The sequence below is a fragment of the Urocitellus parryii genome, chromosome 9 (assembly GCF_045843805.1).
Source record: "Urocitellus parryii isolate mUroPar1 chromosome 9, mUroPar1.hap1, whole genome shotgun sequence".
NCBI classification, from domain to species: Eukaryota; Metazoa; Chordata; class Mammalia; order Rodentia; family Sciuridae; genus Urocitellus; species Urocitellus parryii.
In genome coordinates, this window is record NC_135539.1 from 42,983,951 (window position 1) to 43,008,956 (window position 25,006).

General features: G+C 39.4%; 1 pseudogene; it reads left to right on the forward strand.

The window, feature by feature from the left end:
• The first annotated feature begins 829 nt into the window (after positions 1 to 829).
• LOC113176657 (phytanoyl-CoA dioxygenase, peroxisomal-like) lies at positions 830 to 23,209 on the forward strand (annotated as a pseudogene).
• Positions 23,210 to 25,006: the final 1,797 nt, after the last annotated feature.

Below are 25,006 nucleotides of genomic sequence, written 5' to 3' on the forward strand. Positions count from 1 at the left end.
GACTCTGGGACACAGTTGAAGAATATCATGGGAAAGGCATAAAGAACCCAAAGGTGAAGGACTAAGGGTAGGCCATTTTCCAGTGGCTGATGTTCCCTCTGAACAAACAGATAATATCTTATGGGCTGATGGTCACCATGTACTATGGCACTGTCACCAAATTACATAAAGACTCCATTAAAGACATGATAGCAAGTTTACAAGGAACAAAATTCTGGAAGTAACTCCATGCTAAAGAACCAATGAGAAAATGAGGGGAAGGAGAGAGCAGATGCAATGCCAATCATCTGCAGGTCTTACAGCAAGATGTTACAAAGAGATCTTTAAAAAGAACTTTAAAAAAAAAAAGTTCTGTAAAAAAAAGAAAAAAAATCAAATTTTGCTAGACCATATCACAATTTCCTGAGAGTCATTTATTTAATACATTTTAAAAAAGGGGGGGGGTGGGAACCAGCCAAACTAATGTTTTGGGCTGGATTCACACTAAATTAAATCTCTTTGGAACAGCACGATGAATTTTTAGGGGTAAACCTTTGGAATTTACTGGTTTAGCAGTGGAGAGAAGGACTGAAGCTATGAAGTTAAGAGGGTTGCTCTGGTCATCCAGGGAGGGTCCCTGTGGATTAGAAACAGCGCGCAGGAGAAGAAGGAGCCCAGGTGCCAGGGGACCCAGCTGACCCGGGGGCCCTGGGAGTCTCTCCGCCTGGCCCAGGAGGCGGAGCCCTGGAGTCGCGCAGGGCCGCTGCGCCTTCCCTCTCTCCCCAGGAGGCGGGGCGGCCCGGAAATGAAGTGGAGCCTGGCCCTGCAGGTGGGTGTCCTCGCAGCCTCCATGGAGCAGCAGTGCGCCTCAGCTCGCCTGGATTGTTCTGGGGGCACCTCTGCGGCCCTTCAGCTGGGGCCTTGGTATCCTTTGGGCTGGGCTAGGTCCAGATGGAGCACAGCAGCCTAGTCTTTGGGGGTGGCCCGGGCCTAGGTGGTGGCCTCCAGGGCGCAGGAGGGACACTCCACTTGCCCTTTTTGATCCTCTGAGCTGCTATCCCTGCAAACGTTATGTCTCAAAACAGGCCCCCGGGAGCGAGGTGGAGGCTGGATCTCCATGTTCTGGTGGCCCCCACCCCCTTAAAGGCTTCTTTCATGGCGATTGGGTACAGGACCATCCTGGTTTCCCTGGCAGCTATAGGTTCCCTCCACCTTTCTTGTCCTTCCTAGGGCTGGAGGTGGGTCCCAAAAGAGGCCTTGCCATAGTCAGCTGCCTTGTCAATTTCTGCACTGAGTGTGCACCATGTCTGCCAGGGAATGTCTGGAGACCAAGAAATGCCCCAGGACAATCACACTGTAAATAGAAGCATAGAGCTGACTGGAAGGGGCTTAGAGGACAGGTCACTAGAATCCCCTCTAGAGAGGACACAAGTTCTCTGAGGGGGTGGGAGCTGGACACACTGGTGCTGCTCTGAACCACCATCTGGAGGTGAAGCCCTCTCTCAGCCTGTGCTTCTGGTTACTCCCCTTGCTAGTGGAGCTCTGTGCTCTGTGGCAGCCTCTGGTGACCTGGGGACCCTGGCAGAGTATGCACTGATGTCTGGAAAAGGACTTAGAATCCAGCGCCTGGGTTGTCCTTGAGTCTTCAGAAGTGAATGCCAGCCAAGGTGTGTGTGCCAGGCTTGTAGAGGAGGAACAACCCAGAAATGTGGCAGTGTGAATAGGATCCACAATTCAAATCGGTTTCTTGAACTGCTTTTGCCTGCTCAGCTTAAGCCTTCTCATTAAGAAAGTGCTTTGGGAAGCTCTGTAGGAACTGCTTGGAGTTTTTCTTTAGGCCAGTAGCCTCTCTTCTGCTTTTTGTTAACATCCTGACATCTCTCCTAAGGTTGAGTCTAATAGCTGTGTCTTGGACTTTCAGTGTTGCTCTTCCCAGTGGGTTTCCAAGCAGCAACATGGAAGAACATTGCCAGTTTAAACTTTGTCCATAGGACTGTAAAGTGGTAAAGAGACTCCAGGAGAGGATGTCAGCTCATTTTACAGTGAGAAACAGAGAACAGAAGAGATTAAAAATTTGAACTATTTAACTATACCAGTGTTTGTCATAGTGTGGTCCATAGACCAGTGGCATCTGGGTCCCCTGGGAATTTGTTAGAAGAACTTGTTAGAAGAGGACTTTGCTGCGCAGGTGTAGCTCAGAGGGTTTAATTCAGTGGTAGAGGGCTTACCTAATACTGCAGGGCCCTGATTTTCATCCCAGAAGTGGTGGGGAATGCAAATTCTAAGGCTCAATTCAGCTCAGACTGCAGAATCAGAATCTACAGGTGTGGCCCTGAACTAAATTGTGGGAGACCAACCTCACATGTGATTGAGTCATGAGAACAGAAACCTGGCACTATATGCTGAGAGCTGTGATACACTGGGAATGGATATATTTAGGTGTATAATTGGGATTTCTTGGTTCAGCCTCTCATTGCTTTGTTTTTCATCTCTGTCATTCTGGGGATGGAATCCAAGGTGTGGTGCATGTTAGGCAAGTGTTCTACCAATAAGCTAAATCCCAGCCCTCTTAATATTTTTTAATTGGATTTTCTGTCCCGGCTATTGCTGAGCTTAGAGATTAGTTTTTTGACAGGTGTTTTTTCCATATCAGCACAGTTGAGTTTGGCTTTCTGTGATGAAATATTTCATGCCTGGATTGTGCAATATAGTAGCCCCAGCCACATGTGGCTATTGAGCTGTTGAAATAGGTCAAATTAGGATGAGTTGCAGGTGAGGGACTGCATTTTGGCATTCAATTAATTTCAGCTTAAATAGCCAGAAGTGCCTGGTGGCTTTGATCTTGGACAACACTAGACAAGATTTATAGTGAATATTTCCTTTAGTCTTAGACTTCTTAAAGATTCGTGACAGTTTTTCTCCAGCTTTCATTGTTTCTTAGAATGATAGATTTTGGAATAGGACTAATTATTTTTGAAGTGTAAGATGTCAAGTTTTTTTTTTTTTTTAACATGAAGACAAGTAGAGATGGGAAATTAAATACATGTAAGTCATTATTCCACCATTGACAAATCTTAAACTTGCTGGTGTTTTCCTTTCCTATGCATAGTATTAAAACCCAGGAATATTTGTGCATGCATTGTTTTCACCTAACCTTAGCTTATAAACATTTCTATAGCATAAAAATTTCCCCAAGAACAACAATGACAAAGAAAACATGCTACAGGAATTCAGGAGAGGCAACAAGACCATTGGTCTAGAGTCTGAGATCTGAGTGTCTTGGCAATGACAATTTGCTGAGAGTCATTGACCCAGGCAGGGTGTTAACCCCTCTGCCTCTGAGAGAGCAGACAGGAGCTCATAATTCTGACTCTTGGCTTGCATTCTTCCTGGATTATGACATTGTCATCACATTTGATAGAGATGTCACTTAAGAAATGTTAACCTGTTCATGAGAAGTGATACTCTGAAAGGAACTCTTTTAACTAAAGAAACAATGAGAAAATAATAGAAATAATGAGATACTGTGTCAATAATCTCTAGTTACAGTTTGGAAAATAGATTTTAGAAAAAGAATTTTTAGTTCTTACACATATTTAAAATTAGACTAGACTGTGGGATATAAATGAAAGGACTTAAAGCACCAGTGTACTTGTCAGGGTGATGTGGGAAACCTGAGCATCTGGTGTCTGTTTAGGGAACTCCTTTCCTGAGAGAACCACTCCAGAGCAGGCAGTTGTTTCTAGACAAGGTTGACTCCCAAATTTTACTTTGTTTGCCTTAATTCACATGCTAGGTAGCTACTCATACTTCAGGGCCTATTGCCCCTGCCAGTTTCCATCCTCAGCAATTCCAGTAAGTAGATGTCATTTTAAGTGGTAACTCTACTATGTATATAAATGCTTTTCTAGTGGTAATGTAGATCTGATATAAAGTATATATTGCCTGTTTGAATTCATTATACAAATGCTTTGTTTGTAGGATTTGTTCTAATTAATTAGAATTGTGGATGCTTTTGAAGATCTTGACTTTAATTTTTCTATATTTTTTCTAAACTTCAGAAAAAAAGGAAAAATACCAGAAAATATATAATCTGAGTTTTGAAAATGCTAGCATGGGGGCTGGTGATATAGCCCAGTTGGTAGAGTGCTTGCCTCACATGCACAAGGCCCCGGGTTCAATCCAGAGCACCACACACACACACACACACACACACACAAAAAAAGTAAGTATGTTTTATTACAACTAAATTAGCTTGTTCTTTGGTAAAATTTAATATATTAGCTAGAATTTTTTGTTTTCATTATATTTTTTTCTCTTTGTCTTTTTTTTTGGATTTCACTAAGTTGCCCAAATTGGTATTGAACTCCTGAGCTTAAGCAATGTTTCTGTTTCAGCTTCTTGAGTTGCTGAAATTATAAACATAAGTTAATTACTGTTTTTTTTTTTTTTAACTGATGGGGACTGAACCCAAAGGATAGTTCAACATTGCATTCCCAGTACTTTTTAATATTTATCTTGAGACAGGATCTGGCTAAGTTCCTTAGGACCTCACTAAGTTGCTGATGTTAACCTGGAACATGCAACTCTGCCTCAGCCTCCTGCATCTCTGAGATTATAAGTGTTTAGTACTGTGCCAGACAAGTTTTATTCTGATGTCACCTTAGGGGAAAACCTTGACCTACATAAATATTGTTGCAGCCATAATTTCAGAGAGGTGTTGGGTGATTTCATTTGCTGATATCCTTTTTAATATTGTGATTTCTCTTTGTTGTTTTTGTTCTAATTAGTTATGCATGACAGTAAAATGCACTTTGACACATCATACATAAATGGAGTATAACTTCTCATTCATGTGGTGGTACATGTTGTAGAGTTACACAGGTCATGTAATCATATTACACATAGGGTAATAATGTCTGATTCATTCTTCCATCATTCCTACCCTCATGCCTCTGCCCTTCCCTGCATCCCCCTCTGTCTAGTCTAAAATACCTCTATTCTTCCCCCTCTCCCTTATTGTGAATTAGCATCCATATATCAGAGAAAACATTTATTCTTTGTTTCTTTGGGATTGGCTTATTTTGCTTAGCATAATATTCCCCAGTTCCATCCTTTTACTGGAAAATGCCATAATTTCATTCTTCTTTTAGGTTGAGTAATATTCCGTTGTGTGTATATACCACAGTTTCTTTATCTATTCATCTGTTGAAGGGAAGGTTGGTTCCATAGTTTAGCTATTGTGAATCCGGCTGCTGTAAACATTGATGTGGCTGCATCACTGTAGTATGCTGATTTTAAGTCCTTTGGGTATAAACCTAGGATTGGGTTGACTAGGTCAAATGGTGGTTTCATTCCAAGTTTTCTGAGGAATCTCCATACTGTTTTCCATAGTAGTTGCACATATTTGCAGTTCCACCTCATTTGCTGATATGTTGTATATTTATTTGGATTTTGTTATTTTGATTATTTCTGAGAATGTATTGATTGAATTGAAAACAAGAGATTACTTTAATTAATTTCCCAACTGAAAACCATATACATGCACCCAGAAAAAATTTAAAAATCAGAGAAAAGGAGGGAATTCAAAAAATCACCCATAATTGCATTATTGAAAGGCAATCACTGTTAAAAATATTTTTGGTGTATTTCTCAGCAGTCTCCTTTGCACAAGTACTGTCATATTTATATCATTGTAGTCATATTTTATTATAATGGCCATTTTCCACACGTTCATTTCCTTCAGTTTTAATGCCTGAGTCATGTTCCACTGAGTGGATATAATGTGATGAGTTAATATTTTTCCCATTAATGTACATTTTGTGACCACTATTAATGTTTTGGACATGAAGTTTTTCAAACATTTTAAGATCATTTTCTTAAAGACCTACAATCAGAAGTATTGGATATAGGATATCTCATTTCTTGAATTCTTGGTACATAATGGTAGGTTGTAATTAAGTTTGGACTTATTTAGTGCCTTTTTGTCCTGTAGGTATACTTTGGATAATAATGTGCTAAGCCTGGAACAGAGAAAATTTTATGAAGAAAATGAATTTCTTGTTATTAAAAATCTAATATATGTTGCTGATATTGAACACTTTAGGTAAAGTAAAACTCTTGGTTATTTTACAAAATGTGTATTATGGCAATTATGTCATTTGCAGGAAAATGGATGAAACTGGACAACATCATGTTAAGATCAATAGGCCGACTCAGAGTCAAGGGTTATTGTGTTCGCTCACATGGAAAGTAGAGAGAAGAAAGGGGTAAAAAGAGGTCTCATGAAAATAGAAGGGAGATCAATAGAGTACATCAACTGGTTCTGTGGGAGGGAGAAGAGGAGAGAGAAAGGGGAGATGACCCAAGAATACTATGTACAAATATGAATATACCACAATAATATAATTATTAGGTGTAATTATAATGCATGAATAAAAATTGATATACTATGTATTATATGTATGTAATGGGAATACAAGTTAGATTAGCCTCTGCAAGTTCATGTATTTTTGAGTGATGTGTTTTGTTGGGATGTATTTAGGAGAATGCCAGACTTTCTGTCCTTAATCTCAGTTCTACCTCTTAATATGGTGTGTCCCACACAGCTAGCATGTCCCACACAGTCACCTTAATTTTCCATACCTGTGTGTACTCCTCTGTAAAATGTCCATAATAATAGTACTGATCTCCTAGCATTACTGATAGGACAAAAAAGGTAAAATATGTGGAGAGTACCATGAAAAGGGCCTGGCATCAGGTATTTGTTACAGGAGTATTTGCTATTACAGGCCAAGCATCCTTAACATGAAAATTCCATATCCAAATCATTGAGCACCAAGATGATGTCACAAGAGGAAAATTCTGCACTTGACCCCATGTGATGGTCATGGTCACAACACATACACACTAAAACTATAGTATAAAATTACCTTCAAGCTATGTATATATGGCATATAGAAAACATAAATTATGTGATGAGCCGTGGGTCCCATCTTTAGGGTATCTCATTATTATTTTATCATCATCATCATCTTCTTCATTATCATTATTTTCAGTCCTGGGGATTGAACCCAGGGGAGTTTTACCACAGAAGTCCATCCCAGACCTTTTCATATATATATTTTTTAAAACAGAGACTTGCTTAATTGATTAGGCTGGCTTCACACTTATATCCTGCAGCCTCCTGTCCTGAGTCTCTATGATTAGAGACCTGAGCCACCACAATCAGCTCATTATGTATAAGCCAATATAACAAAATCAAAAAAAAAAAATCTGAAATACTTCAAAGTATTTCAGATAAGGGATACTTAGCCTGTATTATTACAATGTAATTATGAAACAATTTCCCCACTGGTGTGTTAAGCCAAGCAATATTTTCATCCTGGTAGTGGATTCCAGCTAGGAGGTCACGATTTCTGAGTTGGCCATTTTCTTTTCCCTCCCATCAAAATTATTCTACTAGGCCTGACGGCTTACAAAGTAGAGAGAAACTACTCCTGTACCTGCCAATCTTTGCACAGGTCCAGGCCAACCAGGGGCTTGGCTCAGAGGTCATGACATTGTTTGTAATTTAATTTTCTAGGGTTGAATTTGAAAAAATCTGCAAAAAGGAGTCGAAACCAGCAGGACTAATGGTCATGAGAGATGTGTCCCTTGCAAAATCAGAATACATTCCAAGTGAGAAAACAATCGTGAAGGTTCAGAATTTACATGATGATAAGGAGCTCTTCAGATACTGCACTCTCCCAGAGGTTATAGACTGATCTTATTTTGGTTTCTCCTTCATAGCCAGCCTGCAGGTCTTCCCCAAGACCTGGTGATTATACTGAATTTAACCCTTTTCCACACATGGTACTAGAGTGATGTTCTCAGCTGGAGGGAATTTTGTCTTCCAGTGGATACTGTCAATGTCTTAAGACTTTCCTTATTTCTAGGATTTTCTGGTAGTTACAACAGTGGGGAAGTATGCAATAGTGGCTTCTAGTGGGTAGTGGCCAGAGATGCTGGCAATAGGACCCAAGATCCTATGATGCACAAAAGAACTCTCTCCCCAAGAATGATCCCAACCAAGATACCAATAGCACCAAGACTGAGAAACACCACTATGGATTGTGTTAATTATCTTTTGTTAAGAAAAACAGGAATTAAACAGCAAGGGCTCTATTAAAAGTAAATATCAATAGGTATGAAACTAGTGTAAATCTATTCATTCATTCATTCTTCTATTTGTTTTATGAAGCTTGTCAGTTGAGTTATGAATTTGCTTTCATTTATTTATTTTATTTAATCTTTTTAGTTATATATGACAGTAGAATGTACTTTGACATATCGTACATATATGGAGTTTAATTTCCCATTCTCGAGGTTATATATGATGTAGAGTTACACTGGTTATGTATACATATATGAACATAGGAAAGTTCTGTCCAGTTCATTCTATTGTTTTCCCATTCCTATCTCCTTCTTTTACCCACATTCCTCTTAGTCCCAATCCAGGGAACCTCCATTCTTCCTTCCCCCGCCTATTGTGACTCAGCATCAGCATATCATAACGAACATGAATTTGCTTTTAAATTTAAATTATGTTTTATGTTATCTTGTTTATATGTAGGATTAAGGATTAAACTCTGTGGCACTTTATTACTGAACTATACCCTCAATCATTTTATTGTTTGATTTGAGATATCAGTCATGCTGTGGTTGAGGTTGACTTTGAACTTATGATTTTCTTGCCTCAGCCTCCTGAGTAACTGGGATAACAGGCATACATCACTATGGCTCACTTAAATTAATTTTTAAAAATTATTTTTCTTTGAGAGTTATTCATATTTCATGGATGGAGAATATCATGCTAAGCAAAGTAAGCCAATCCCAAAAAAACCAAGGGCCGTATGTTCTCTCTGATAAGTGGGTGCTGATCCATAATGGAGGGGGGGAGGCATGGGAAGAACATAGGAACTTTGGGCAAATGGGAGGGAGTATGGGGGCAGGAAAGTTGGTGGGATAAGAGGGACATCATTACCCTAGGTACATGTATAAGTGCACCTATGGTACAACTCTAAATCGGGTACAACAAGAGAAATGAAAAGTTGTTCTCTATTTGTGTATGATGAATCAAAATGCATTCTGCTGTCATATTTACCCAATTAGAATAAATACATAAACAAAAAAGAATAATTCGTATTTCAAGAGAATTTAAGTAATTCATATTTCAAGTAGATCAGGAGAGTACAACATGAGAAGAAGTCTCTCTCTACCCAGCCTCACTTGCTGTGAGCTCTTTGTGCATTCTTCAGGAATTAGCGCCTACATCCTCAAGTTTGTTCATACATACATTCCCACCTTTGAGCACCATGGTTTCTTAACCATTTGTTTAAAATGATTTGAAAGAGACATTCTATATAGCACTTATGAAAAACCATCACCAAATGCCGTCAGAGTGTTTGACTCCTGAAGACAGACTGTGTTGGGAGTCACAGGAGCTCCAAAGACTAACTTCCCTATCCCCCAAGATCCTGCTGTTCAATGGTGAGCCCTGCTGGCTTACATGATTTTTACCCACCAATCAAAAAGCACTCCATGCCATCTGTCAAACCCTTTAACCATTAAACTGTCATAACTGTCAAACTACCCCCAGCTCTATAAATATGTAGAGCTTTTCCTCAAAAAAAGGGCATTTTCTCTGAAGGCAAGCCTTGATCGTTCTTTCAGACTGCACAGGTAAATCACCTGTGATGTCCTGTTCAGCCCATGGAGAGAAAGCCCAGGCGAAATGATCCCCAACCATCAGTGCTTCAATCTCCAGTGCTGTGATGGGAATGATGTCTGCAAGTGCTCACAGAACTTGAAGCCATAGGCAACTCTTGGTGGATGAAGTACTACCATCCTTGACTTTCAGATTTTTTATTTTTCTTTCTCCTGAGACTCAAACTCCATGGGGACAGAGACCTCCTTTTTTTGTTCACTTTTGAGCCCCCTACTGGCCAATACTCTGCCTGGTCCATGGACCTTAGGGAAGAATTGTTGAGGGAGTGGCCACATATATTGAAAGTGGTCCTCTGACAGCCCCAAGTCATGATTGAACCTTCTTATGCAGAGTCTCCCAGGAGGAGGGAGACACTGCCTTCTGCCTGGGCCACCCTCTGTAGCTTTGGTTAGCAGAAGAGCTGATCCTGGGCTTCCTAGTTGATACCTCCTAGATACCCTTATCTTTTTTTGTAGGGCAAAAGAGAAAGGTTACACTTCAAGCTTGCTCAAAAAGTTCCCATTGAATGCTGAGTATTGGAGATCTGGAATGATTTCTAACTCCAAGATTTTCATGTTTTGCTGCAGTGTTGTGAAACACCAATTAATGTTTAAATTGTTGCCATTTTGTTTCTTGTGTGGACATTTTATGCCTCTTGTCTGCATTTCTGATTTCCAATGAGTTTGTTTTTCCTTCTCCTTTTCTCAGATTCTGAAGTATGTGAAGTGCTTCACTGGACCCAATATTATGGCTGTGCACACAATGCTGATAAACAAACCTCCAGATATGGGTAAAAGGCTCTTATTTGTTAAAGAGAGGAAAGACAAAAAGATAGTTTAATTAACACAGGTAAATGTGATGTTCTAGAAGCATTCATGTGTATAACTGTCAAACTTTGGATTGAGTAAATGTGAATGCTGCTAAGTCTTATTATAGCTCATGTTATATCAACGTTAAAGTAAAAATGATTTAAGGTGTTGCTTTTAGGGTTATTGTAACTCTTCCAATGAATGGTTCTCTGAAATGACAGTTTAAGAAATGTGACTGTTCTTATATCATAGACTCCTTCTATTCAACATCTCTAATCTTCACCAGCCATTCTTAGCCTGTTGGATTCTGCATTCCTGATATGAAGACATCAATATTAGTAACAGGACAAAAGCTGTGACTATAAGTCACACTCAAGTCCTGGTGGTGCCTTATGTTGGGAGTCTCCCTGAGAACTCCCCGGGCCTTTCAAACATGGTGGTGGGCAAATTGCCAGTAGGCAGCTAGAACTCCATGGGCCTTTCGGATAAGGAGCCCCTAATGCAACATGGTGGCAGGCAAGTTGCCAGTGGGTGAATAACAAGTTGTTTTGAAAATTTTCTAATTGGTCCTCCCATCTTCCGTGATCGTGGACAGATCGTGCCCCCTATGAATCTTATGCAGGGTGGATGTTCATGCACAGTAGGTGATGACCTGACCTTTATTATGATTGGCCCCGGGAGCTTCCTGGTTTAAGATAACTGACTCTTACTTTCTATATAAGCTAGCACCAGCTTGCAGTAAAGTGCTTCATCTTTGTCACTGCTATCTGTGTGCGTGCATTTTAATCTCCAACGATGAACCTTGTCCTTTCATTGGTGCCGAAACCCAGGAGAGGGTTAAATCCCACTTTTGGGTCCCTTTTCCTTCTGAAGTGCCACTCACCAGATGACCTGATCTCTTGGTCACTCCGAGTGTTGTGGTCACTTTCCTTTCACCTGATGCTCGCCAAATCCTAGATTCTAAATTCTCACAGTGACACTGATTCTGGAAGTAGATCCCAGGTTTCTGCCTTTTAATACCCACCTCCAGAGATTCTACTGCAGCTGGCTCTTGGAACACACCAAGAGATCCTTTTACAACACAGCTGAAATCAGCCATGAGAAGGTTTTATCCCTGTGTACTTTTTCTTCCTTCTGACAGTGGGGAGAAGATTAAGTGATAGGATGTCTTCCTCCATGATGTCCTTCCTTTTGAGGGGAGGTGGTCTGGAAACCAAGTGCCTAGAACAAAGCTGGGAAAATGTCCATGTGGTTAGTGTTTCTGACTGGACCTTGACTGGACACAGGATGACTATTGCTCTGTGAAGTGGGACCTCTAAGGGAACTGTTTTTGGTATCAGCCCCATAGAAGTGGACCTCAGCTGGGCTCTGTATTGCACTTTGTAATCCTAGCACTTGGGAGGCTGAAGCAGGATAAGCTCAGATCCAAAGCCAGCTTCAGCAACTTAGCAAGCCTCTAACTAACTTAGCAAGATCCTGTTTCTAAATAAAAAATAAAAGTGGCTGGGGATGTGGCCCACTAGTTAAGCATCCCTGGGTTCAATCCCACATACTCATTGACACTATTCTTATGAGACTGAAACTCAGACCCGTGCCAAAAAAAAAAAAAAAAAAACAACAACAACAAAAAAATGAAGGAAAAAAAATAAAGAAACTTCAAACATAATTGTAACAGTCTGTTTAATTTAATTTAACTAGTCCAGCGTTTTTAACAAAATAATTACTGCATGCTACATCTGCGCCAAATATAGACTGATAAAGGAATAAAGCAAAACAGAGATGATGGTGTATAGTTCTCTAGAGAAGAGGGTAAGCACCCAGCAACTAGAAATTTAGAAGATAAGTGTAGATTCCTAGCACATCTTGACTGCTATTTCAGTGTGGAACTTGTCCTTTCAGACATAGTTTTCACAGTGTTTGATGTGGTTATTTTTTTCAGGAGAAGGTCAATGTGCTGTTTATTCAGGCAAAGAATAATAAGTATGAGGCTTGAACCCCTTTTGACAGTAGGCTCATTTCAGACAAGAAGACTTCCTGGCACCCCATGCACCAGGATCTGCACTATTTCCCCTTCAGGCCCAGCAATCTCATTGTTTGCACTTGGACCGCCATGGAACACACTGACCGGAACAATGGCTGTCTGGCTGTCCTCCCAGGCACCCACAAACTTCCCTTGAAGCCACATGACTACCCCCAGTGGGAAGTAGGTCTGTCTTACCACTGAGTCTGGATCAGAATCACTTTCCCTGTTGTAATTTCATGTCAAAAACTTGGAAAAGAGACTGTTTTCCTTTCTCAGCAAATCATTGTCCTGAAATTTGCAATTGGGATCAGGAGGAGTTCAAGGATATCAGATCAAATATTCATTATATTTGTTCTTTCATCATATGTGTGAAGGCCAGCCAGTGTGGACACTTGGGTAGGAGCTGCCTAGGATCTGAAACGGCGAGGCCTGATGGCAGAGGTCAGGCATCAACCTTTCAACTCTGGTGTTTGTGACATGCCCAGTGACTGAAGACTCTTAGAGTAGAGGAAGGGAGGGAGGGATTGTCTCCTTGCCCCTGTGAGGACCAGCAGAGGCTCAGGGGTGGAGGTGGAGATTGAGCTGAGCCTTGAAGGACAAGGTAGAATTTCCTACCCCAGAAATTCTCTGTGGAGGCATCAAGTCAAGGGCAAGTGTGAACCTGGCTAAGGAGGAGGAAAGATGGAAGATGCTCATGTTCCAGATAGGCTGGGTGCTAGTGGCACATTTTGGGACTTCGAAGGGGAGAAGAGCCTAAAAATGTACATTAGGATCTGATTAAGAAGGATTTTAGCAGTGAGTCTTGAGGTTATAATGGAGAATGGGCTGCTTCCTTTTTAGGAAGCTGGAAGAACTTTTATTTTTTAACTAAAGCGTTTTTCAGCAATAAGTCTCATGTAAGAAATGTACATATTTTGAGTATATAATTTGAGGATATTGCCATACAAACCTGGTCTCACAATCAAAAGAATCCATTGAAACCCTCCACAAGCAACCACTGAGTTACTTTCCATTCCTGTCATTTAGTTTGAATTTTATAAAATGTTATATAAGTATAATCCTATGGCATACACCTTTTGGGGGTGTGTGGCTTCTGTTGCTCAGCATAGTTATTTTGAAGTTCACCAAAGCTGACATGTCTCTCAATAGCTTGTTCTTTGTTCCTTTCCATTGCTGAGTAGTATTCTGTTGCATGACTTAACAATAGTTTGTATATGCATTCAAATGTTGATGCTGGGGAGCTATTAAGGTGCCTCTGCACCCATGAATGGTGAGGTCCAATTCATTCTTCACAAACGTGTTCTCACTGTTTGAGGTCTAGAAGCCTAGAGGTAGAGAGGAGATTCTTGGGATTTACTGTGCAAGATCAGAAGAACCTGAAATCCCTGATGAATCACTGGCAGTATCTGCTTTGAAGTGAAAGGGCAGGCTGATGGCCTCAGAGAATCACAGCAGCCATTTGGTGCTGTTTGTTCTTCCAACTTTATTGTATTTCAATTTTTTTAGTTGTAAATGGACACAATATCTTTACTTTATTTGCTTATTTTTTTATGTGTTGCTGAGTATCGAACCCAGTGCCTCGCACATGTGAGAAAAGGGCTACAACCCCAGCCCTGTTCTTCCAACTTTAATCCCATCCAAGCCACCATCCTATTAGACAGTGATGCTTAGGAAGCATTACTTGGCAAATGAGAGTCTCCACCTCTCTCGCCATCCCACATATCAATCATCCCTAGACACACCATCATAGACCAGAAGCCCCTTTATTTTTGGCATGTCTTAATCCAATCAAACCAACAATGTATACATTATACTGGGTCAAAGTTACAATGTTCTGCAGTAGGACAATGGTCATTTTTCAAAAGAATACTTTTAGCATGAGAAATGGGACACTTCTGCCCAGATGCTTAAAGGCTCATCATCTATAGTCACTTCTCACTTTAATTTCTTTAATAAGGATATAATACATTTTCTTTAGTTATTACTACCTTTGGAAATAGTTATCAATAAACAATATTTAAACTTACTATTCTCTTTGTGCACTGAATATGACATAAGTCCTTTGAGCTCAGAAAAATTGAGCCTTTTCACCATTCTATTTTGGGGGAATAATTAGGCTAAGATACCTTAAGTAATACAAGAATGATGTGAACAAAATTCTAGGTGAGGTGAATGTCAGGCTGGGGCAAAGATGTTAAGATTGAGGCTGGAAATGCCTAAGAGAAAAGTGTTCACCTGCGTTCATCACAAGAGGCAAAGCTGCTCGCAATTACTTATAATTCAATGAAAAAGTGTAGGTAAAATTCAAAATTTTCATTTGGTCAAAAAATGAGTGAATTTATTATTAATGGGTGACCTTAATTTTTTGCATTGCTGGGGTTTCAAACTCAAAGCCTTGCACATGCTAGGCAAGCCCTCCACCACTGAGCTACATCCTCATCTCTTTGTAAAAAATATTTTTGAGACAGGATCTTGGTGAATTTACTTAAGCTGTCCTGACCTTGGGATGCCTGACTTCAGCCTTCCTAGTAGCTGGGATCACAGGTGTGCACCACTGTACCCTACGATCTGTGACTTTCAAAAACCAAATGTATGACAGACTCATGCATATTTTATAATTTTAGAATTTAACTTAGATAAGTTTTCCTCTTGGTAGAAGTCAAAGAACCCTTGCTTTTCCTGTGGAGTCATGCACAAAGTGTTCATTTTGTGCTTCCTCCAGTGTAGACTGTGCCTGTCTCATGTGTTCTAGGGTAGAGTTAACACCATGTACCATGGGATCCAGGACTATGACCAAGACCATGCCCGAGTGCACCTTGTGATGGAGAAGGGAGACACTGTCTTTTTTCATCCTTTTCTCATCCATGGATCTGGCCAGAACTGAACTCAAGGATTCAGGAAAGTATGCATTCACATTAGTCCAGTTTTGAAAGGTGAATGGGTTCAAAATAGAAATTATACGTATAGTAACATGCAAAAGATTTATGACTTTTAACTAAACTGGATTGTATTTTCCAGTTTACATACCAGACAGGATATTTCCCTTTTTTTGTTTTGTTTTGTTTTGTTTCCTCTACTTAGTTAGAAGCCAGGTGTCCTCAGGATCCTAAACCTGTTCCTCTTGAATCTTGGGGTCATATGTGGAATTGTTTCAGAGCAGTATCTCACCTTGTAATGCACAGCTTCTGCTTTCTGAGGCAAAAACAAGGGCTGAAATACTCACATAATCACATTTGGGGTTAGGGTTCTAGCTCAGTTGGTGGAGTACTTGCCTAGCATGTGTGAGGCAGAGGGTTGGATCCTCAGCAGCACATAAAGTAAAATGAAGACATTATGCCTACCTATAACTAAAAAATAAATTTAAAAAATATAAAGATTGTTTATTTAGGCAATTATGCCATTGTCTTATATATACCTTTTAAAAAAAATAATCATAGCTAGGTAAAAGTTTTTTATAGTTCCTTAATTAGCATTTAGCCTAGGGGGCAAGAGGGAGAGGCTGACCTACAAGGTAGACATATTTAGGATGCCAGGGAGGGGGGGCTTGCAGTTTAGAAGTCAAATCTCTGTGTAATAATTACTTTCTGCAAGGAAAACTCCTTGCGTGGTTGTTGACATTTATGAGATGCTTTTCTCCATTAACAATGTTCACTCTGCACAGGCAATTTCCTGCCATTTTGTCAGTGCTGATTGCCACTACATTGACATGAAAGGCACCAGTCAAGAAAAAAAAAAAAAAGAAGTTGTAGAAACAGTAAGAAAATTCTATGGAAATGCAAATACCACATATTTGAAGGTATACTTGCATGAAATGACCAAGTAAAAATGTTTCAAATTTTTTTCCTCATATACTTAATTAATCCCTGATTAAATTTGAGTGTAGGATATGAATCCTTCTAGGACATTTAAACAAACATAAAGGTTTGGGATTTAATCAGATCTCCTTTCTTGATAAAGAATATTTCCATTAGAAAATCTGATAAGACTCCAGAGTGCAATTCTGGGATCAATATTCCTTTCAGTAAATTTGCATGTGGTGTTAATGAGAGGCATAATGTGCGTGGAGCAGAGATGAAACACCTCTAAGGGGGCAGTAGACAGTGTTTCAAGTGCTTTCCTAATTGATGCACATCACTTGGAAAGTGTTTGTTAAGAAGTGGATATTCAATGAAGCTGATAAGGAATAGACAAATTAGCAATCACGGCAATTAAATAAACCTCTTCACTTTATAGAAAACACACATTTTAGTCTCTGAACCAAGAAGTTATTCCTATTGTATTTCATTTGCATGAGATAATGAATAGCACAGGCATGTCCCTTCCCCCAAGAGACTGAGTGTGATGATAACTCTGGGTTATCCTGGATGCTGTAGGTCAACACATAGTGCCTTTGGGAACCATCAGAACACCTTCTTAGGATGGAGAATCTTGCTTCTCCCTTTAGAACCTACAAATGTGTCTCTTTTTTGAAAATGCTCCATGATTGGGGATTCAATCAACTGAAATGTTGGAAAATATTCAGGATATCTAAAAATATTTGAAGGAAATTGCATCTGTACTGAACATATACAGACATTTTTTTTTCTCATCCTTATTCCCTAAACAATAGTGTATGTAATCTGGATATTGTTTTTATTATACCAGGTGCTATAACTAATCTAGAAGTAATTTGAAGAATATGGGAGGATGTACAGAGATTATTTTATTCAAGGGATAGAGCATCCATGGACTTTAGTATCTGTTGGGGGTCCTGGACTGTACATCACATTTCAAGCTTGTGAAGGTTGTCTTGAATCAACACTACCCTGATTTATTTTAGGTACTTTATAAGTTAGAGTTTGTCATGCACATTTAGAATAACAATAGAATAATAAAATAACAATGGCAAATTATATAATTCTAAATTATAAAAACACTTTCATGGGCTGGGGATGTGGCTCAAGCGGTAGCGCGCTCGCCTGGCATGCGTGCGGCCCGGGTTCGATCCTCAGCACCACATACCAACAAAGATGTTGTGTCCGCCGAGAACTAAAAATAAATATTAAAAATTCTCTCTCTCTCTCTCTCTCTCTCTCTCTCTCTCTCTCCTCTCTCTCTCTTTCTCTCTCCTCTCTCACTCTCTCTTTAAAAAAAAAAAAAAAAAAAACACTTTCATGTCCCTTTTCTAATTTCTTCACCAGAACCAGGTGGTGCTATACAGTCTATGTAAAGAGGAATTAGAGTCCCAGAGATTGGTCTAAGTAACAGAGCTATATTTCAGAGTAAAGCTAATTCTGACATTATTCTTTTCACCATACCCTGCTGTTTCCTCAAGAATAAAAAAGAAATAATATCATCTTTGTTGCTTTATTAATAATGGTGCAGGATGCATTGTGGCACATGCCTATAATCCCAGCTACTTCATAGCTTGGCTGAGGCAGGAGGATTGCAAGTGAGGACAGCTTCAGCAACTTGGCAAGAAACTGAAAAAATAAAAATGGCTCAGATGTAGATTAGTGGAGAGTGTCCCCTGGGTTCCATCTCTCATCTCTAGTAAAGCACAAGAAAAAAGAAAAAAGGAGAAAACCTAAGGAAACTGTTAACAGTGGCACCACATTCACTACTATGATTTCATCAGATATGCGCCCTCAAAGTAGTGCAGACAAGTAAAGATAAGCTGAGAGAAGGGTAGTGAACGACTGTGACTTAGCATCACATCTCCCCAATGCATCACTTGCAATCAACAAGGCTGACAGGTTGGGGATCCATTCATGCAATTAGCACTGTTTTAAATGTTGGCAAGAGAATTATTTGGAGTTCCAGAATCTGCTTTATTTACTAATCAATATAATGGTCATAGCTTTTTTTTTCTTTTTTTCCCATTTAACCATTTCTAGAGGCTAGAAATCTCATTTCTTATGGGGAATAGACCAATGGAAGTCTTCCATACACTAACTATGTTTGGTATTATTTCCAGGATTTTATGATGTCTCAAGCACAATTTGTGAAAGGAGAAAAAAACCAACCTTTGAAACAGTCCTTAATTATAACTCTTTTAAAAGAAATTGAAGGAAACAAGGATTCTGAGGAGAATATTTTTGTATTGGAATAGTGTAATCTATGAAATGGGGGTCTCATTCCATAGAGTTGATTTTGCAGTGGAATGATGCTATGTAAAATGCTAGTGTTTTTTAGAAAAACTGATTTGGGATGAAACCTAATAAAGATGATGTATGATTTAAGTATATTCAATCAGTTCCTTGCACTGAATTTGCTCTTTGAAATTATACACACAGGTGCTATAACTAATTAGAAGTGAATTGAAGTAAATGGGAGGATGTACAGAGATTATATTATTCTTTGATTATTTACTTATTCTTTGAAATGCAGTGTGCACTGAGATGACCATCTCTGTCCTAGTAAACACTCCACTTCCTAATTTCACTTCATGAAAGATTTCCAATCTAGGACCATGCATAGTACATTTACATTTGGTGAAGGGCATACAAAGGATATCACATGATCCAAATAAGAATGGGTCCTCATTCCAGCTACCCTCCTTCAAAAACAAAATATCTTCTCCAATCTTTTCCTTTGTTTCTAAGGAATGTAGACAAGGACACCTTCCCTTAAGCTTCTCCCTAAGCAGGGCAACTGAAAGCCTTCAGAATTTATGAATGAAACCTAAGCTGTTTTGAGGAAAAGGGACATTTTAAGATACTTTAGCCTAAATGAGGAGTGAGCCTGAACTGGGATTTATTTCAACACAGCACTCCATTTCTATTCATGTTGAGGGCAGCAAGGAGCCCTGGTCCTTATTTTGTGGCTTCATTAAGAAAGAATCAACCAGTTCCTTTCTTGTCATTCTGCTCAGCACACCCATGTGTTTCCATGGGTGTTAGTTTATTGAGGGGGCACCCATTTAATCTTAGCCCCAGTAGGAAGGAGCAAAGGCAAGAAAATCATTAGGAGGGCCTAGGGAAACTTGTCCTAAAATGATATGAACTAAATGTAAATAAGGAAAGCCAGAGCAAACAGCATGCAGAGCGCACTGCTTTGATCTAGAACCTGTTTCAAACTACTTCCAACCTAGATTTGCTTCCCCTGCTTGGGCCTCACAAGTTGCTCTGATTAAAGGTGTACACCCCTGTGACCCGCTCTTCCTGATTTGAAAAACCAAACTTCAGGCTGGGGTTGTGACTCAGTGGCAGAGCGCTTACCTAGCATATGTGAAGCACTCAGTCCGAGTGTCAGCACCACATATAAATAAATTAAATAAAGGTCCATATACAACTTTAAAAAAGAAAGAAAAACCAAACTTCACCATGGAAAATGGCACAATTTTGAGTCTCCATGTGCATCTGTGAGTGAAAGCCAACTCTTCTGTCAGGAACATGCATTTCTCATCTCATCTGTGTTACTTCACTCCATTAGTTCACATAGCAATTTGCAGGCACCCAGTCTGTAGTGGGAAGGGGAATGATAGCAGGATGATTAGGGCTGCTTTTCATCCATGTGCATCCTCCTTGTGAAGGGTGGGAACAAACTTCTGCTGGAACATGAAGAGGTGGTACAGGAGGAGAAGGCTGGCTACTCAGTGGAAAGGGATCTGTTTGAATGGGGGTTAATTTCACCAGACAGTAATCTAAAAGTTTATGCTCAAAGCACAAAATGAAACAATAATTCCTTCTAAGAATCTTGGGACTCAGAGTTGAGGAAAGCCAGAGACCTTTGCTTACATAATTGTTCTTGGAGCTCCCCCACTTTACTCCTGTGTTCTCTTGAATATATAAAATTGAGATAAAATTATCTATATAATAATAATACACATCTTACAGTTTTGTTTGTGTGTTTTTGTCATGGGAGATTGAACCAATACTTACCACTTACAAACATTCCCTACCTTTTGCATTCTTTGTTTTGAGACATGGTCTCACTAAATTGCCAAGACTGACCTGGAACTTGCAATCCTCCTGCCTCTGCCTCTGCCTCTCCAGTCACTGGGTTTAAAAGCAGATGCTCCCATGCCTGGCCATCTTAGCCATTTTTAAGTGGGTATAGCAGTGACATTAAGTACATTCACACTGCTGTGCAGCCATCATCACCATCCATTGACAGAACTCGTTTTAACTTACTAAACTGACACATCATCCCCAGTCAATGCCAATTCTCCTTTCCCGTTTCCCCTAGCCAGGGCCACCACATTCTACCTCCTGACTGAATTTGATTAGTTTAGGGACACTCAGATACAAAGTATTTGTTTTTTTCTGACAGGTTATTTCACTTAGCACAGTGTCCTAAGTTCTTCCATGCTGTGGCATGTGTCAGAATGTCCATCCCTTTAAAAACTGAATAATATTCCATGGTATGTCTATATGGCCCCCTGCTCATTGACTTCTCCATTGTGGGTTGCTTTCCTCCTTTCAGTGATGGTGAACAGTGCTGCTGTGAACATGGATGTACACATATCTCTTTGAGAACCTCCTTTCCATTCTTGTAGTATCTTTTGGCTTTCAATTATAGAAACGGAATTACTGGATCATATGGAAATTCTTCTTTTTTTTTTTCCTTGGTGATTGGTGAGGTGGTGGAATTGAATTAAGGGGCACTTAATCACTGAGCCATATCTCCAGTCCTTTTTATTTCATTTAGAGAGAGGGTCTCACTGAGTTGCTGAGAGCCTCACTAAGTTGCTGAGGCTGGCTTATATCTCCTGAGCCACTGGGATTAAAGGTGTGGGTCACTGCATCTGTTCATATGGGATTTCTATTTTTAATTTGTGAGGAATTGCCATACTGATTTATCTAGTGTCTACAACATTTTATATTCCCACCTATTGGTGAAGCAGGCTTCCAGAGTCTCCATATCTTTCCAGCCACTGGTGACTTTCTATTTGTTTATAGTAGCCATTTTATCCACCCCCCACCACATTGAGGCCTCTACTAAGGATGCAGCAGTTGCTAGAAAAGATCTCTTAACTATGAGGGACTTTTGCAGATCCTCCCTACCATTAATGCTTCTAAACTTTGAGACAGGGCTTGCTAAATTGCCCAGGCTAGCTTTGAATTTGGGATGCGCCTACCCTAGCCTCCCAGGGAGCCTGGATTACAGGGGTGTGCCATGCCCAGCAGTAGCCTTCTTGCTGAGTGTGAGATCCTCTGGGTTTAATAATTTGACCAAAACAACATCCTAAGCCCTGACTCTCACAGACAATGGAAAGGTGACCTTGACTTCACAATAACTTGGTGATGGAATCTGTTTCTCGCACGGATTTAAGCCTGGAGGTTTGGATAGGCCTAGGACTGACCTGGTTGTATGAGTGGGAGACAATCCATTATATATCTGCCTTCCATGGGTATAAGGGCCACAGTTGGGACAAAGAAGGCAGGGTTTTGTTTCTCTAAGGGGAATGCCTTGTATACAAAGTCTGGGACATCATACGTCATCATCATACCTCCCCAAAGGGCAGATGATCCTCCATGTGGTTGCTTTGGATCGGAGTGTTTCCTTGGAAGGGTGAAAGGCTGCTGCATTCTGGCTCTGCCTTTTCCTAGCCAATTAACTTCTCTGAGCCTGTTTCCTCCTCTATGAAACAGCAACAATTGGGCTATGTGCTAGCATGATTATAGGGAATCAACAGCACAATATGCTGTGTTGGGCATATTTGCATAGCCCAGGTTCCTTTCAGGAAAAAAGAATATATTCTCAGTGGCTGGAAGTGCTATTGGTAGATAGCCTTTAGGTGTGGCCACTGCTTCAGTACTTCCTAGGTACCTCTGAAGTTTTTATTTCATGAGAAATGGCCATAATGTTAGCCATGCCAGTGGTTTTTCCAAATTTTCATGTTTTTGATGACATGGACAGTTTTGAGGCCTGCTCAGGTGTTCTCTGTGAATTCTTCTGATTCCAGTGTTCCTGTCCGTGAATTCTTCTGATGTTTTCTGCATGATTAAATCAGGATAGAAAAAGAAAAGAGAAAGACATTTAAAAATAAAACCAGGGTTGTAAGTTTTGGGAAGGAGACCCAGGGAAAAGTGGTAATGTCACAAACATTATTTGTTTAACTTGGCTTATCACTATTGATTTTGACATTGATCACTTAACTTAGGTAGAGTTTCAGTCTCTTCCTGTAAATGTACTACCCAGTCTCCATACTATATCCCTTGGCAGGAATCACTAAGCAATGAGGGTTTATGTTCCCCTTCCTTAAAGATGAAATATCTACAGGAAATATTTGGAATTCTTCTGTAAAGGAGGTTTGTCTCCTCTCCTCCATTTTTTATTCATCTATTTTATTGACTTAATTCATTCATTTAATTATTTATAAGGATCCAGGGATATTTATATTTAAAAATTGTGATTATTACACACTTTTGAGTTTTTAAATATTTTCTGGTACAGGGGACTCTACTCAAGGCCAGGAGCATGCTAGGCAGATGCTTGGCCATTGAGTTACATTCCCAGCTCCCTCCCCACCTTTTTGTGACATGGTCTGTCTGACTTTAGATTTTCTTCTATGTGTACCCCAAACCTTCAGCTCCCCTCCTCTCCAGTGACCCTGGGTCCTTCGATGAGCAGGACTCTGGACTCTGGGACATAGATGAAGAATGTCATAGGAAAGGCATAAAAAACCCAAAGTTGAAAAAGTCTAAAGGATGGGCCATGAGCTAATGGTTCTTGTTCTCTCTGGAAAAATAGGATGTATCCAGCTCTTAGTAGATCTAATTTAAATGGTCACTACTATGTACACAATTGCTTTTCCACTTGTGTCTTGGATATTATATACAATATAATATGTTGCCTGGTTAGAATTCATTATATAAATCCTGTATTTCATGGGATTGTTCTAATTCATAGAACTGTGGAAACTTTTGAAGACCCTAATTTTATTTTTCTATATTTATTGTCATTTTCTTCCCTGTTTTTTTTTTTATTACTTGCTCATGACATTACAATGATCTTGAAATGTACATTTGAATCAAATGGGGTATAATTTCTCATTATAACCAATGTGATTCTGCAACCTGTACACTTGGAAAAATGATAAATTATATTTATTCTTATCTTAAGTAAGAAGGGGACTGGTGCCATGGTGCATGCCTTTAATCCCATCAGCTTGGGAGGCTGAGGTAGGAGGATCACAAGTTCAAGGCCAACCTTAGCAAAATCAAAGCATTAAGCAACTCATGGAGACCCTATCTTTAAATAAAATACAAAATAGGACTAGAGATGTAGCTCAGAGGCTGAGTTCCCTGAGTTCAATCCTCGGTACCTCACCACTCACCAAAAAAATAAAAGAAAGAAGAAAAAATACCAGAATATTATTAATCTGAGTTTTGAAAAGCCAATCATGATTTATCACATTTAAATTAGCTTGTTGTTTGTCTAAATCAACATATTAGCTAGTCCTTTGGGTTTAGCTTCATATGTATATATAACATTTTTCTCTTTTTTTTTTTTTTTGAGATTGGATCTCACTATGTTGCCCAAGTGGGTATTAAACTCCTGGGTTGAAGTAATCTTCCTGCTTCAGCCTCTTGAGTAGGTGGAATTATAGGTAAGTACTGTCACATCTGGAAGGTTTATTCTCTCTCTCTCTCTCTCTCTCTTTCTTTTTTTATTTTAAAAATACTTTTATTAGTATTGATGGGTCTTTATTTATTTATATGTGGTGGTCATAATAGAACCCAGTGCCTCACACATGCTAGGCAAGCACTCTACCACTGAGCCACAACCCAGCCCTCTCTCTTTCTTTTTAATGGCACAGAGCATTGAGTCCAGGTGTGGTTCACCACTGACCTTCACCTCCAGTTCTTTTTCTTTTTTGATGTTGATACAGAGATTCACTAATTTACTGAGACTGGCCTGGAACTCATCACCCTCCTGACTTGGTCTCCTGAGTCTCTAAGATCATAATCCTGCACCACTATTCCTGGTCAGGTTTATTATCTTAAATCACCTTAAAGGGGAAGACTTTGACCTTCATAAGTATTTGTATAGCCACAGTCAGTCATAAGAAATGGATTGGGTGATTTGCATTGGCTGATACGATGTACTTTTATTTGTTTTTTGTTACACTGATTACTTCTGATTAAATTGAAAATGTAAACTGAATTAGTTTTCCATCTGAAATATCATATACACTCTAAAATATTTAAAAATTAGAGAATAGAGGGTATTTTCAAAAATCATCACTAATTCCATTATTAAAAGGCAATCACTATTTTAAAAAATATATATTTTTATTTGTTCTAATTAGTTACACATGATAGTAGAAAGCACTTGGACACATCATACATAAATGAATTTTCTGCTATATTTCTCCAAAGTTTCCTTTTCACAATTAGTGTCTTGTTTTTAATCCTTCTAATTGTATTTTTTTACAGAATTTTTTTATATGTTGTTCAAAACATTACAAAGCTCTTGACATATCATATTTCATACATTAGATTCAAGTGGATTATGAAC